At 37.5% G+C, this 14126-nt stretch overlaps 1 protein-coding gene across 5 annotated transcripts in view; it reads left to right on the top strand.

Annotated features, from left to right (window-relative positions):
* Positions 1-14126, top strand: part of si:dkey-247m21.3 (5-hydroxytryptamine receptor 4) — a 55773-nt gene that overhangs the window by 2531 nt on the left and 39116 nt on the right. For 2 of the 5 annotated variants that reach the window (XM_044174557.1, XM_044174558.1), the window contains exon 2: positions 6170-6242. The exons of 1 other annotated variant lie outside the window; for it this stretch is intronic. The gene's annotated coding sequence lies outside the window, so the exon portion shown is untranslated. Of the gene's footprint in view, positions 1-5937; positions 6243-14126 lie in introns of those variants that run through there. 2 more of the 5 variants (XM_044174561.1, XM_044174560.1) reach the window with 2 other exon arrangements.

Raw genomic sequence — 14126 nt, forward strand, 5'->3', positions numbered from 1 at the left:
CATTTTATACCGATACTCAAGAACTCTTAAACTTTAGTATAACAACACATTTATTTCCACACCGCCGTCCCGTTGGCCAAAAATTGACTTACCTCGACCACCTCCGCATCCATCATAAGGCTTTGGGCATCCCTGCAGCTTCTGAGGGGGTCAGCGGAGGGCCCGGGTTTGAGGAGGGCCTCTGCCTCCTCTCTTAGCCCCTCTGAAATTGCCAGAGGAGCACTTCTAAAAAACATTGTGTCCTTAACAACATTAAGAGTACAAGGGGTAGACTGCCCCCTCAACATGTGGCCCTCGCTTTAACCTCCGTCTTTCTGTCGAAAATGGTGGCAACTTTATTATTATTTGTGGTGGCTGGCCTTGCACCATTATTTATAAACTCCCAGGACACCACCCTGGGCTGCTCCACCACAGCCACCACACATAATGTGGAGTGGTGGGGGCTTGAAATAGGGAGTTTCAGGCTTCGTCCAGATCTCCTTAGGGCCATTCTGAAAAGATAAAATAAACACAAAATTCTACAGATAAGCTACTATTAGACATGTATTTATTTTTGTAACATTTATTATTCAATATGTATTTACTGATATTATACTATATTTTTTCTATTAAAGTGTGCTTTCAGTTAAACTAAGACGGGAGAGTGATGACTGCTGCACCCCGCCGCTCTTTGCCTTCTCACCCTCAAAGTGCCTGTGGTGTCCCAAACTCCTCTCTGTGTGTATTAGTTCTAATACAATTTAGTGTTGTGCCAAAAACTTAAAGCTGTTATAGTCTATGACAAATACACATAACTCTATGTCCATGGTAAAGGCACGTCTTTGTGAAACTTTAACGTTTCTTGTAACCGAATAATCACAATTGTGGCCAAAGAAGTGTTTGCAGTTTATAGCTATGCAGGCATGACATTTATGTAATTATAGGCAATAGACCAACTATAATATTGTTTCCGATGTTGCATTGAAATACGTTAGGTGAAAAACATTTGTACAGTCTAAGAAGCTGTGGAATTTAAATGATAATACGTCATGGCCTGAATAATGCTTTGCTGGCATTCTTGATATAATAACTTGTCTTCTGTCTGCCTCTTCTTGTGTAGTCTTGAGTAAAACTTTTCCATAAAACTAAGCGCCAAATATTACAGAAGCAACAGTAAATACAACTAATTTTATGTCAGAGGTGTATAAATAATGGAATATTTACTCAAGAAACAATGAATAAAGGTGCGAAAAATTAGAAATGTATTTCAAACATTTAAATGGTAGGCTAAATATAAACAATTCAACAAGTAAAAAGTTTTAGAAAGTCAAAAAACAAAACTATGCAAACCTTGACAAAAGGCAGTTTTTTAAATGCTTTTTCAATTGGAAGCTAAAGGGCCTCCTCAATTTCGAAGACCTTGTCACACTCCACCAGCAGTTTGAGGATTCTCCATTGCTCCCAGAGCACCAGCAATGTCAGCTGTGACTGTGTCCTGTAGGGAGAAAATCAACATTAGTTCTAACACAAGGGCCCCAGCATCTTTTAAGCCTGAGGCATTAAACAGTTTGTGGTCCAGCATTTATAGATTTTTTTAATCACACATTTTTATTGGCACAATCTTAAAAATACAAACCCACCCTAAGACTCCCTCTTATTATTTTCTTTATTAATTTCTTTATACCTTTGCCTGAAAATTAATCTAAAAAGGTTAACTCGTATTACAAATATAGTCCACAAGAAAGCGAATTAATTCCTACCCTGCTTTGTTAAATCAACATTACAAAGCCAGATGAATTAAGCACAAGCTTCAATCAAATCATGGATTATTTGCCTTTTTTATGAAATAAATTAGGTGCTGATTTCCCCAGCCCCATTTTTCTGCTTCTTCTTTTTCATTTCTTTTTTCATTTATTTCATTTAATATATTCGTTTATTTGGTTTTATTTATTTAAATCTAAATAAACCTTTTATTTAAAAATTTCCCCCAAAAATTTTGACTTTTCGATTTTTTCTTGGTCTTGGTTGGTCTTTCACGGCGACCACACGCAGGGAGTGGTGGGGGCCAAGAGTAGGGTGTCTCCGGTTTACTTCCTAGTATTTTTCGTAGAGCCATTCTAAAATACATAAACTATCTGCAAACTAAATTAAGTAAAAATATAAAACCAAAAGAAATGTATTGCATGGATTAGCGCTTTACTGAATTGGTTAATTCTTAAATTATTTAATTATAATTATTTTAGTTGTATATTTTTATTTGAATTCATTTGAATTTGTAGAGAATGTCTTAGATATTTTAGGTGTATATTCTTCTTAGATTTTTTTGTTAAGAAGATGTTAAGAAGACAAAATAAAATAAAAAACCTACCTCCTGCGCTGTGAAATTGGTGGACTGAAGGCTGTACCCGTAGGTGGAAGTGCCGCCTTTTAAGTGTGTCTTGGGCTCCTATTTGGAAGGAAAACTGCCTCCCCCCAAAGGTTTAAAGAAACCCGTGTTTTGTCCTTTAAAAAAATGAGAAAACTATATTATATTTATGCTCCCATACCCCATATTTCCTTCAAATGAAAACCTACCAAACTAGTGCATTTAAACATTGCATTATATACAGCATTGGCCGCCCGATAACTGAGTGGTTAGGACGCATACCACATGGCCTGAAATGCCCTGAGCAGTGAGTCCTCGGTTTGATTCAGCTGGACCGTTTGCTGCATGTCATTCCCCTACTCTCTTACATACACACAGCATATTTAATGCTTGCCTAAGAAATAACTTCACTTGAGTGTGTAATTATTGTATTTCGATTTTGTGCTAGATTAGATCTGTGATCCTCAATGATTGTGCTGCAACCGGGTATCTCACCCATATGAAATAGATTGTTTAACACTCTCCTGTCATAGATCTCCATCATTCCAGCTTTGACAGATTAGTTACTCTTTCTTTTAATGCTATTTGGCAGTGGTGGAATGTAACTAAGTACATTTTCTCAGTATTGTACTTAGGTACACTTTTGAGGTACTTTACTGGAGTATTTTCATTTTCAGCTACTGTATATTTCTACTTTTTCACAGGGAAAACACTGATATTTCACAGGAAAATGTTGTTGAAAATTGTACTTTTTACTGCATCACATGTATCTGACAGCTGTAGTTAATAATAACTTCTCAGATTAAGATTTTACAAACAAAACATGTGATGATCTTATAAAATATGATGCAGTGCTTTACCATTAAACAAACCAGTAGTGTATAAAGTACCTAAAATTGGCAACCCATTGACAAATTACAAAAAGTAATAATATTCAAAAATACAATGGATTATTAATAAAATAACACACACTGAAAGAAGTGTATTTGGTTAATGAAAAATTTTACTTGTAATACTTTTAGTACATTTTGCTGATAATACTTGTACTGTGCTTGTACTTTTACTCAAGTAACATTTTGAATGCAGGACTTTTACTTATAATGGAGTATGGTATTTCTACTTTTACTTAAGTAAATGATCTGAATACTTCTTCCACCACTGACATTTAGTAGCATTATTAGTATTAGTAATCAAGTCTATCTTTCTCTCTCTCTTCCCTCCTGAAGCTGTCCATGGTTCTGAAACACTCAAAATACACTGATGTGCCCAAGGCACAAGCTGACTTTAATCTTAATGCAATTTATCGCCTACCTGCTGTAATGTCACAGCTTTCAGGGGCACCGCCTCTTTCCCCCCTTGGACTTTTTTTTTATGGTGAAGAGCTCAACAACAAGGATAAGGTATTGGTGTTATTTACACATTTTATACTCACATACAAGACCACAATATGAACATTATCTTTTTGAAATGAATTAAAAGGACTTGATTGGTCTTTCACGGTGACCACACACAGAGAGTGGTGGGGGCCACGGTTTACTCCCGTGTATTTTTCATAGAGCCATTAAATAAACAAACACAGAAAAAGTTATGTCAATACAGATAGGCTACTTTTTCTACTGCAACTAGTTTGACAGCTCAGCTTCATATTTGAAAGAAAGAACATCATTGAGTGCGTTTACATGCGCACAAGTATCCTGGTTATGATGGGTTTTCAGAGTATCCCCATTATGTCTTAAGCATGTAAACATCATATATATGGCTCTGTTGTTGTACCAAATGTTTTCTGTAGCGCCATTCAGAAAACACAGACAGAAAAAATACAGTTTTAAGATACAAGGTAACATTTATTTAGTAAAATAATAAACACACCATAACATGTTCCGGATCCGGTATAACTACATAAGGAGAGGTAGGCGGCATGATACAGCTGTGTGCAAGTACCAAAGATGTTGAAGTTATAAACAAACATGAGGGTGCAGGTAAGATGTTCAAGTGATGTTACACTTTCTACAGTTAACTGTCGATTACTGTTGGAGTAGGATAAGGTGCATTGATGTTTACATAGCTGTTTAGTGTAGTTAGCCTCAATGATAAGACTGCTCTAAATGTATAAAAGTCAATTTACTGACATTTCTGTGAAACTACTGCCACATGTATCTCACAGCAGCTTTAAGACAGACCGACAGAGGTGTTAGTGGTAACAGTAACACACAGATAGCTACATGGTCATAAACACACACAAACATTTCGGCTCACTGCAGTGCTTATAGTTCAGTTCTTAGACCTCAGCTGATGTTTTATCTTAAACTCCTTTTCAGTACACTTAAGCTCATTTAAGTCTTTATTGTAAAACTTCCATTTAAACTCCTTTCACTATATTTTGCAGCTGCCTCTTCATACAATCAGCTTTTCAACATCCAGCATTTATACCACAACTTCTTCAGAAATTGCCTTCTCTAGTTTAGTGTGCTTGATGTGCACATTTTTGCTAATTTAGCTAGTTTTACTCTGAGTACTTCCTCCACCACTGCATGTGCCTGTACATGCAAGAGAGGCTGTCAGAATATAGAAACAAGAAGCACAGAGAGCCATACTTCAACAATGTTAAACATCTGCAAGCCATCGGCCTACATTAGACATCAGTGGTGAAAAGTAACTAAGTATATTTAGTCAAGTACTGTTCTTCAGTACAAGTTTGAGGTACTTGTACTTTACAGTAAGTCTATCCATTTTTACTCCACTACATTTATTTGACAGCTATAGTTACTGGTTACTTTTCTGATTAAGATTTTACGTTTAAAAAAAAGTAAAAACATTTGTGATATATAAATGCATTTTAAAGATTAACACACAACAACCGTCTTGGCTTGTGTCTCCTTACAAGAAAGTAGTGTTGCGTTGGGGGCTTTTATCATGTTTCAGATGCCTATGAGTTGTTAGCAGTTCCGATATGAAGCTTCCCCTCTAAACTTCTCACTTGTTTTCATGGTTTCAACAAAAAAGAAAACAATTATCTCACAACCCCTCAGATTTATCTTGTGACCCATTGGAGAGGGCCGACCCTAGGTTGGGAACCACTGGACTAAAGTAGCTAACAATAAAGTAGATAAAACTAGCTGTCCCGGCTTCAAAGCTTCAGTGAAAATTACCCGCGAATATTAGAAGCTAATTTCTGAACCGACAGAGGAGGCGTTGAATAAAAAGGCTTTAAACCACTTAGGTTTTGCAGCATCAAGTTACTTTTGTCTTCTTTTTTATTTGTTGGCAATTATACTAATTTACACTAAAATCTTACACTAAATCTTAACACTAAATTCATGAATTTGAACTTCCGCCTCCCAACAGCTAGCGCTAATGTTAGCTAATTTCTGGATTAGCTCATTTCTGAACCGATTTTCATTTCGTTAACTCACATTTTTATTTGAATATAAAAAAAAACCGTTTTGCAATAATGCTTCACTATTAGGCCTATTAAATACTTAACATACTTTATTGTGCGTACATACTCTATTTTCCTGCTTTTTGTCTCCATAATTTAGTTAAATTAGTTATATTTTAGTTTAACGATTTAGTTTTGATTTTATTTATTGTCTACAACTTTCTGGGCAGCCGTCAAACTGTGACTATCTCCTCTGTCTCATTGCATTATATGGCCACACGATGGCAGCATCGATCACCTCTCTCTACCTCTACCTCTCTTTCTCTCTGTCTTCCTCCATCTCAATGGCACGAGGCGGACTGTCGCCCAGTGTCATTCATCTGCGGCTCGTGCAGATCGGACTCTCTGTGCACGCGGCTTTTTTTGTATTCTTTTCTTCATTTCAGCCGGAGCATGAAAGCCAGGAGTACGCACTGCGGCGTCAGGGTCGGAGGAACGGTGGCGAGGAGCCCGGCACAGGTGAGCATGTTACATGAAATGTGTTTTGAAAAGTTTGACAGACAGGAGGAAGAGAGGTAGAAGAAATGTTTGTAAGAGAATTTCAATTTTTAGCATGTCACAGTCATGTTTAAGCTGTGTCGAGTTCAACTTCAAACACACCGCTACTCTCCAGATAATAATGACAGTTTAATTAAGTAAAATTTAAAGAACTGAAAACTCGAATTACACTATTTTCTCGGAATATTTGCTTGCAAGAAACAGTTTACTGTGTTTTGTCTCCAACCAGGAGTTCGGCATTTTTCTAATTGTCATTGTCACATTTATGTATTGACACTGAAATGGCAGCAGGATATTTGAGTGGTGAATTCATCTTGTCTCCATCCTCCTCCTTGCCTAATCTGCAGTCATCAAATCAAATGCAATGCACTTCATTTTGACTGTTTATAATTTTAAAATTATCATTCACTACTTGACTCATTCATAGCCCCAATTACTACAATGTGTCATATTCATAATTTATGTTAATCAACCCACTTGTAAACAAAAAAGAATGATATTTGAACTACATTTGATGGTCATTATAAGTACTGTTTTTCCCTCTAAGAGGACACTTACTGCACATCAGTTTTATTCTATTAGTCTGTAAACTATGAATTTACCTCTTAAAATTAGCTGATGTCCCTGATTTCACCACTTGTAGTGCTTCTATTTGTTATTTTCTTTAAACTACAACAAATGTAAAGGTACATGTGCAGAGACTTTTATATAGACAGGAATATAGTCTGCAGATATATTCTAGAAATATTATACATGTAGATAGAGGAGCAGAAGTTAATGGGCTACAACTTTCCATTACAACAGATAGGGTTTTGTTTAATATTTAGTACATATTCAAATAAACTTCAGAATAAGTGCTTAAACTTTAGTTGAACTTTAGCTCTTATCACTTGTTTTATGAGAGGTGTATCTACAGTAGATGTGCGTAATAGTTGAAAAAAGGGTTTCAACAGGAGGAGAATTCAGGGGTATCTGCCCAGTCATTCCTGGGTCTGTTGGTCTGCTGAGACAGCCGCGGAAAGATTTGTAAGACTTTGTTTCACGTCATCGTCTCCAAAAATGTTTGGAGACACGAAAAGGTCTGCTGTTGTTCAATTATGCCGAACACAGTGAACTGACTGCTGACATTTCAGCGCAGACGTGCTGCAATTTCTCCGTCCTTGTTATTTTACTACAGTATAGTTTGTCTATTAGGAACATGGACCACACACAGACACACGCATTTATTACTGTATCCACACAGAAGCTCATGTACACACACACACACACACACACACACACACACACACACACACATCTATTGATGGATGCACTTCAGAAGGTGTTGGTGGCTGCTGCTGTATATTTGGCTGCTTTTCAATTGATTGAGCCTTTAATTGAGTGTAAACATTGTAATAGTACTGTACAACAGTAAGATAACTGCTCTGATACACTGTAGATTGTACTGTTTACACTATGTGAGCATGTGTGTGAGTTTGTGTGAGAGAGAAAGAGAGGGATCAAAAAAGAGAAAGGCAAAAGGTTTTTGAAAAGTTGTGAAAAGAGCATAATGTCCTAAGTAGAAGTAGATTGACATTTAAATATTTGAGTATTCTAGTAAGTAAAGGAGTAGATATCAGGTGGCAAAAGCAGGAAACATTTACCTCCAAGTCCGATGATGTGTTTTCAAGCTTTTTAAAATTTTTCAAACCATAGATAACCTACCCTAAGCCTGCCTAACACTAATTTACTGAAACCAAGTTTTCCAGTCTCAGTGAGGTATACCTCTTTACCTTGTTTTGTGAGAACGCAGCTGCATTAAGTTATCCATTAGCTAACCATTCTATTCAACAAACCTAAACATTTTGGCTCCAAGAGCAAGGAAAATCAGACTATGTGTTGCGAATAATATTAATACTCAGCCCAGTATCCCTAGGAATTATGTCCATATTGGACGGTTCTGCACCTCACTATTAACGTTCAATGCCAACGCAGAAAGTAGTGTGTAGTGTGCGACTTTCATGCAGGAGACCAGAGTTCACTTCCCATTACAGACCTGCAGTTAGCATTTGCTTTTGTACTAACCATAACCACAACCTTTCAGTAACGTTAACCAACTGCTTTAGTTGCCTTTCCCTAACCATACTATAACCATATTTTATTTGACATAACCATGATCTTTCCGTAACCTTAAACATACCGTAGTTGCCATGGGCAACGTTACTGTAGAAAGTGAAACGTTTTAAAATGTTGCCATTGAATCTGGGGTTTTAGAGAATTGTCCAATATTGATGTTCTTGTCTGGCGATAGGGTTGGAAGACAAAGCATTTCTACAAAATGACAGCAGCATGAATTAGACATGATATTTTCACCTTTTAATGTCAAAACAGTTGGTAACTATTGGGTTTAGGTAACTTTAAGTTAGGCAAAGGCACACTCGTACTATACATCGACTTGTCGATTTGCTCTGTTTTCTCACTTTCTTTTCTCCATTCTCTAAATAACTGTAACTACTGTTTTGAAGTGCTATATACATAAAACTAACCTACTTACTTATTTGCTGTAATAGGTCAGTGTCAAACTACTGTTTTACTAACATATATTGTTTGTATATTGTTTTTGTACCTTTTTTATGGTAGGAAATGTATTTCTTCTTGTCAATGGAGAATATTAATTGCATATTAGGAAATCATTTCATGAGATTTCATCCAGCATGGTGTTTAAATGAAGGTTGAGAGGCAAGTTATAATATATAGTAGGTATTTGGCTAGTGAAATGGCAGAAGTGGTCAGTGGATTTAGGGTGTCATTCATTGATCTCACTTGACATATTTCCCATTTCAGTGATGTAATCAAACATAATCAAAATTAAATGGCAGCTCAACAAGACAACCATGATAGCCCACAGCCCACTCGTACTGTTCTGATTGTTTGCCTGCAGTCTTCGCTAAAGCATAAAGTATTACAGATATTAAGAAGGGGTGACTTATATTTAGTTAGACTGAAACACACATGATGCAGCTTTTTCAAACAAGGCTGATGCAGTGGTTTTATCCAATAGTAATTCCCTAGGCCATTGTTTAAATCTCCTCTATGGTAATAAAATCACTTTCATTGCTTTCCCTTGACATGGCTCCTTTTCTCAGTAAGTCCAAACCAGCATTAGCTTGCCAACATCTTTTGGCTTGTCTACATGTACAAAACATAGTACATGGAGGCCACACTGTGTAACCCTTTAAACACACAGCATTGGTCCTATTCAGCAGTGAGAATAAGAACCAATAGATCCTCATCACTCATCTTCCCTTAAATTGTTTCCCAGGAATAAACAGGCTCAATTGTGTAACCTCTGGCAGCATCTGGGAAGAAGACAAAATAAATAAAAGGCAATTTGTGAAAACAAGCCATCATGGTGATTCACCATTTTTAGACAGTTTATTGTATCAAAAGTTGAATCTGGATAAAATTCAGATATGATTTTGATGACCTGTGAAGAAAATAAGCACTCCTGCTTCATCCAAAAATTTAAACCCAAAGCAAGGCACAACTCCACCACTGGCTAGCAGCCATAAGCAGACTGATAGCCCTGTCCAGTTTTTAGGTATGAGCATCTGTAAATTAATCAGGCAGGTAAAACAAACTGGTGTTGAGAGACAGTGAATGTACTCAAGTAACCTGCCCCTTAAATGAAGATAAAACAGTGTATTAGTCACAGAAAAAGATTTTGGGGATCTGCCCTGGTCTCTGCCTTTACCAAAAACAGTTAATTTCTTGTCCCTGCTATTGCCTACTGTGCTGTCCTTATTAGCCACTCCCCTGTGGACAGTAGGAGAGAGCCACCACCTTCAGGCTAATTTTAGGCCGTCTGTACCAACGCCAACTCATTAGCCTGATTCCCAGGGCTAGCCAGGCCTTATTCATTATCAGTGTCACATCACCCAAAGCAACATATCCGTCTATACTTTTTGCCTCTTGGTTATCAATAGAGATAAGTTATGGTATGAGCAGTAGTAAATTCAACACAGTGTTGTCAACATTAACGTAAGCTCTTTGTTTTGGTCCTATTGCGGATACAGTATGGAAATACTTTTTCCTTGAAGATATTTACCCAGTTTTTCTTCACTCATCTAGACTCTTCTCTCCTTTCTGTTCTTCGCGGTTTGTTAGGAAGCCTTTTGCAGCTGTTTATTTTGTCCAGTATGAAAAAACAACTAGTGACTGACTTGCATTCCACCCACTGAGATACACAGAACTACACCTATACCTGAACAAGTGTGCTAGTGCTCTGCAGGTCTAGGTGTGGAGAGGAGGAATGTGAGATTGTTTTAGCAAAATCTTGCAAGCCAGAATTGTTTAATTGGTTAAATTTGGTTTGACTGACATATGACAGAAAACTACTTTTACATCACTTTTACACTCCAAAAAGTGATACAAGGTAGTGCTGACAGTATTAACTGATTAATCGATTTGTAGATCAACATAGAATTAACTGACAACAATTTTAATAATCAATTAATCATTTAAGTCATACAGTAAGCAAAAATTCACCGTGCTTCTCAAATATGAAGATTTGCAGTTTCTCTATGTTTTATATCATTGTGGAATATCTTTGGATTTTGGACCGTTGGTAGAACAAAACAATCAATTTCAAGACATTGCCTTGGGCATTTTAACTATTTCCTAACATTTTATAGACTAAGTAATTAAAAAAAGTGAATCACCATTAGTTGCAGCCTTAGTGCAAGGAATGTGAAATAAAAGATTAGTGAACTTAGTGAACAGGGGTTTCCCACTGGACTAATAAATAAAAACACAGTGCACTTGTGTTGTCAAGAAGTGAGTAGACATTTCTGCGATTGACAATGCAGCCAGTGAGTGGAGCCTTCAAATTCTCATGGTGAACAACTGCTTAATGCACACAGCAAGTAATGTTACTAACGTTAGCTAGGTTGTGGGTTAGCAAACTGTCCCTACAGTTGCTTCTGCGAAGCTAACAGCCAGAGAGGACGAGGCGGTTTCCCAGAGCCAGCAAACCAACTCCAGACAGCGATACTCACAACTCTTCTGCTACTATAGAAAACATCACAACAGCAGCATATCTTGGCAAACTAGAAAGTAGGCTGAATGTCCGCAGGCAAAGTTTGTTGCACGTCCATCTATTCACTGGTGCTGGACAAAACTTGTAGATAACAATTTTCAGTTAAATATTATCACTGTAAAATAATTTTATTTGTTTTATTTGAATAATTGTACTTATGTATGTTTGCATGGAGGCCATGCAAAACATCAAGTTAACCATTATACATCTGTGGATAAATGAATGAAGAGGGACTGACAACATTTTAAATAGTTGTTGCTTTTAGTATGTATATAGTTTGATTTGAAGTAAAATCTTTATGAGAAGAAGCTGTTTGTTGTTATTTTTTTCTTTTTAATGGTTGGGGTATAATTGTTTCCTTGAACTTATTTTAAGCATGATTTCCCGGCAGCACGTGTGCTGTAGGAGATATTGATGTGGACAGTGGTGCTATGAGAAAGTGGAAAACTGATCACTCCTAACTAAATCCATGGGGAGGCATAGTGGGTGATGGCCCTGGGTAGATTATTTATTTCCACAGCCTGCCTGTCTTTTGCATTTGTGCACATGTAGCTTTGAGTGTGTGTGTGTGTGTGTGTGTGTGTGTGTGTGTACTTCCATGCACATGTTTGTGTGATATTCACTTCATTCTGTAGTCATTCTCCGTTTACCCCCTTCATCCAGTGAGCTGGCACCCTTATTGTGACGAGCCCAGCACGCTCAATTACCTGCTCACAACCCATTACCCTCACCCACACAGCTTTATTCAGAAGACATGCTCCATCCACTCAGAGTTGCATCTTGCTCCAGTCATGCGTGCAACAGGCTACTGTGTGATTTAGTGCATCCCTGTGAGCACATGGAAAAGTCAGCGCCTCTTCACCAAGGGAGAAAATCTGAAAAAACTAAAGGTTATTGAATATTCAGTAATTGTTGGATATGTTTTGTTCAACCTTTTTGGAGCAGCAGATTAATTTTGCTGCACAGCGGGTGTACAGACAATTTCTGGATATAAAATATTGACTCATGGCTTTAGGAGAATATTGTTTATTGTTTATTTGGATCCCCTTTAGTTGTTACATTGGCAACAACTACTTTTCCGGGGGTCCATATTAAGAAAATACTGCATAATCACATGCAGTCATGTTCACACACACAAAAAGATTGTAGATAGAAAATACAAAACAACAAATACAAATAACCAACACAAAATGTAGCCAGCGCAAAATTGATGTGACACAACAGATAAACATCAGCCACTGCCATCTGTGAATGTCATCCTATTTGCCGATAGGCCGATAGCAGTCAACAAGGTGAATATTGGCCGCTACCAATGTTCGGCTGACATATCGGTGCATCCCATCTTTTTCTCATGTGTCCATTTTTAGTGACTAACAACAGTAATTTAACAGTTCAGAGGAGTTTTTCCACCTGCAGTCTGGTAGGTTTTTTTCTGGAGAGAATTTATGTTGAGGAAGAATTGGGCAGTAACGCATTACTTAGAGACATGTTACAGTAATGTGATTACTTTTTCAGTAACGAGCAGGGTGAGGGATTACAATTTAAAATTCAGTAAAACACTACAGTTACTACTTTTACTACCAGAAAAGCTCCATTAATTTTGGGAGCCGGCTTGTTCGCTGTCTTACCAGGAGTTTGATGGACGGATGATATCAGTTTGGTCTCTGTGTTCAGTGGAGAGACTGGTCCAGGACATGTTAGCCTGGCTCAGGGTCTGGAGGTGAGGGGAAGCAGCTACCCTCTACCAAAAGATTGGAAATGCAACTCTTAGTACCTCCAAGTTGTATATACAGTATATGTTGTGTGTTCTTAGCTGGCTTGCTAACGTTAGCCAGTAGTAACCTAACAGTCAGGAATTCAGTCAGAGTTGGAGGGTGTGTGAACCCCACAACTTCACTGTGAGGATGGAATTTCTGGAGTGCTGTGTACAGCACCTGGGTTAATGTAATGCTAGCTGTTGAAGGTCCTGATCATTAAACCATATGTCTTGTTTATATTTCTACACATGCTAAATACAGAAGATTTGAGGTGTAAGTGTGAGTTTAAAAGCACCTTTGACGGAGCTAACGGCTGTGTAACAAAAGTAATGTAAAGAGCCTAATGTAAGTACTTTCTTAGTTACTAAGTACTGTAATTAATTAGTAACTTTTTTCAATGAGTATTTGATTACATTTTTCAAGTAACTTTCCCAACACTGGACCTGGGTTGCTTGCATGAGCAGTGTTAGCCATGGCTTCTATATACAGACAGTGAAATGAGCATCATCTATAGAAACTTTATCAACAGAGAATCCAAAGGCAGAAAACATTTATTTGATTGACAGGTGATCCCTGGGCATTGTAGTGAAGAAAACACAGCAACATGAACAAGTTGGAGACATAAAATCAAGGATCCGAGAGATTACCACTTAAAATTGTTTTAGTGACATTCTGTACACTCTAAATGCTCTTTCCACTGCAGATTTAAGAATTTAAAGTTTAGTGTTACATGGTTCTACTGAAAACCCAACTAGAGAAAGTGTGTGTGTGTGTTGTATGTTGGTGTGCTGGCTGCTGCTGGTGGTGGGGAGTTATTTCATGGTTTTGATTGGCATCCCAAACCAATTGGTTCTCGAGCAAGCTTAACACGTTTGTCATTTTTCCAGTTCCTCTGTTTCCTGCTGCTGGTTTCAGTTAACATAATACTGTAAAATCAAAACTCCCTGACTCTGTGTGTGTGTGTGTGTGTGTGTGTGTGTGTGTGTGTGTGAGGGAGAGAGACCGGATGGT

The sequence above is a fragment of the Siniperca chuatsi genome, linkage group LG18, assembly GCF_020085105.1.
Source record: "Siniperca chuatsi isolate FFG_IHB_CAS linkage group LG18, ASM2008510v1, whole genome shotgun sequence".
NCBI lineage: Eukaryota > Metazoa > Chordata > Actinopteri > Centrarchiformes > Sinipercidae > Siniperca > Siniperca chuatsi.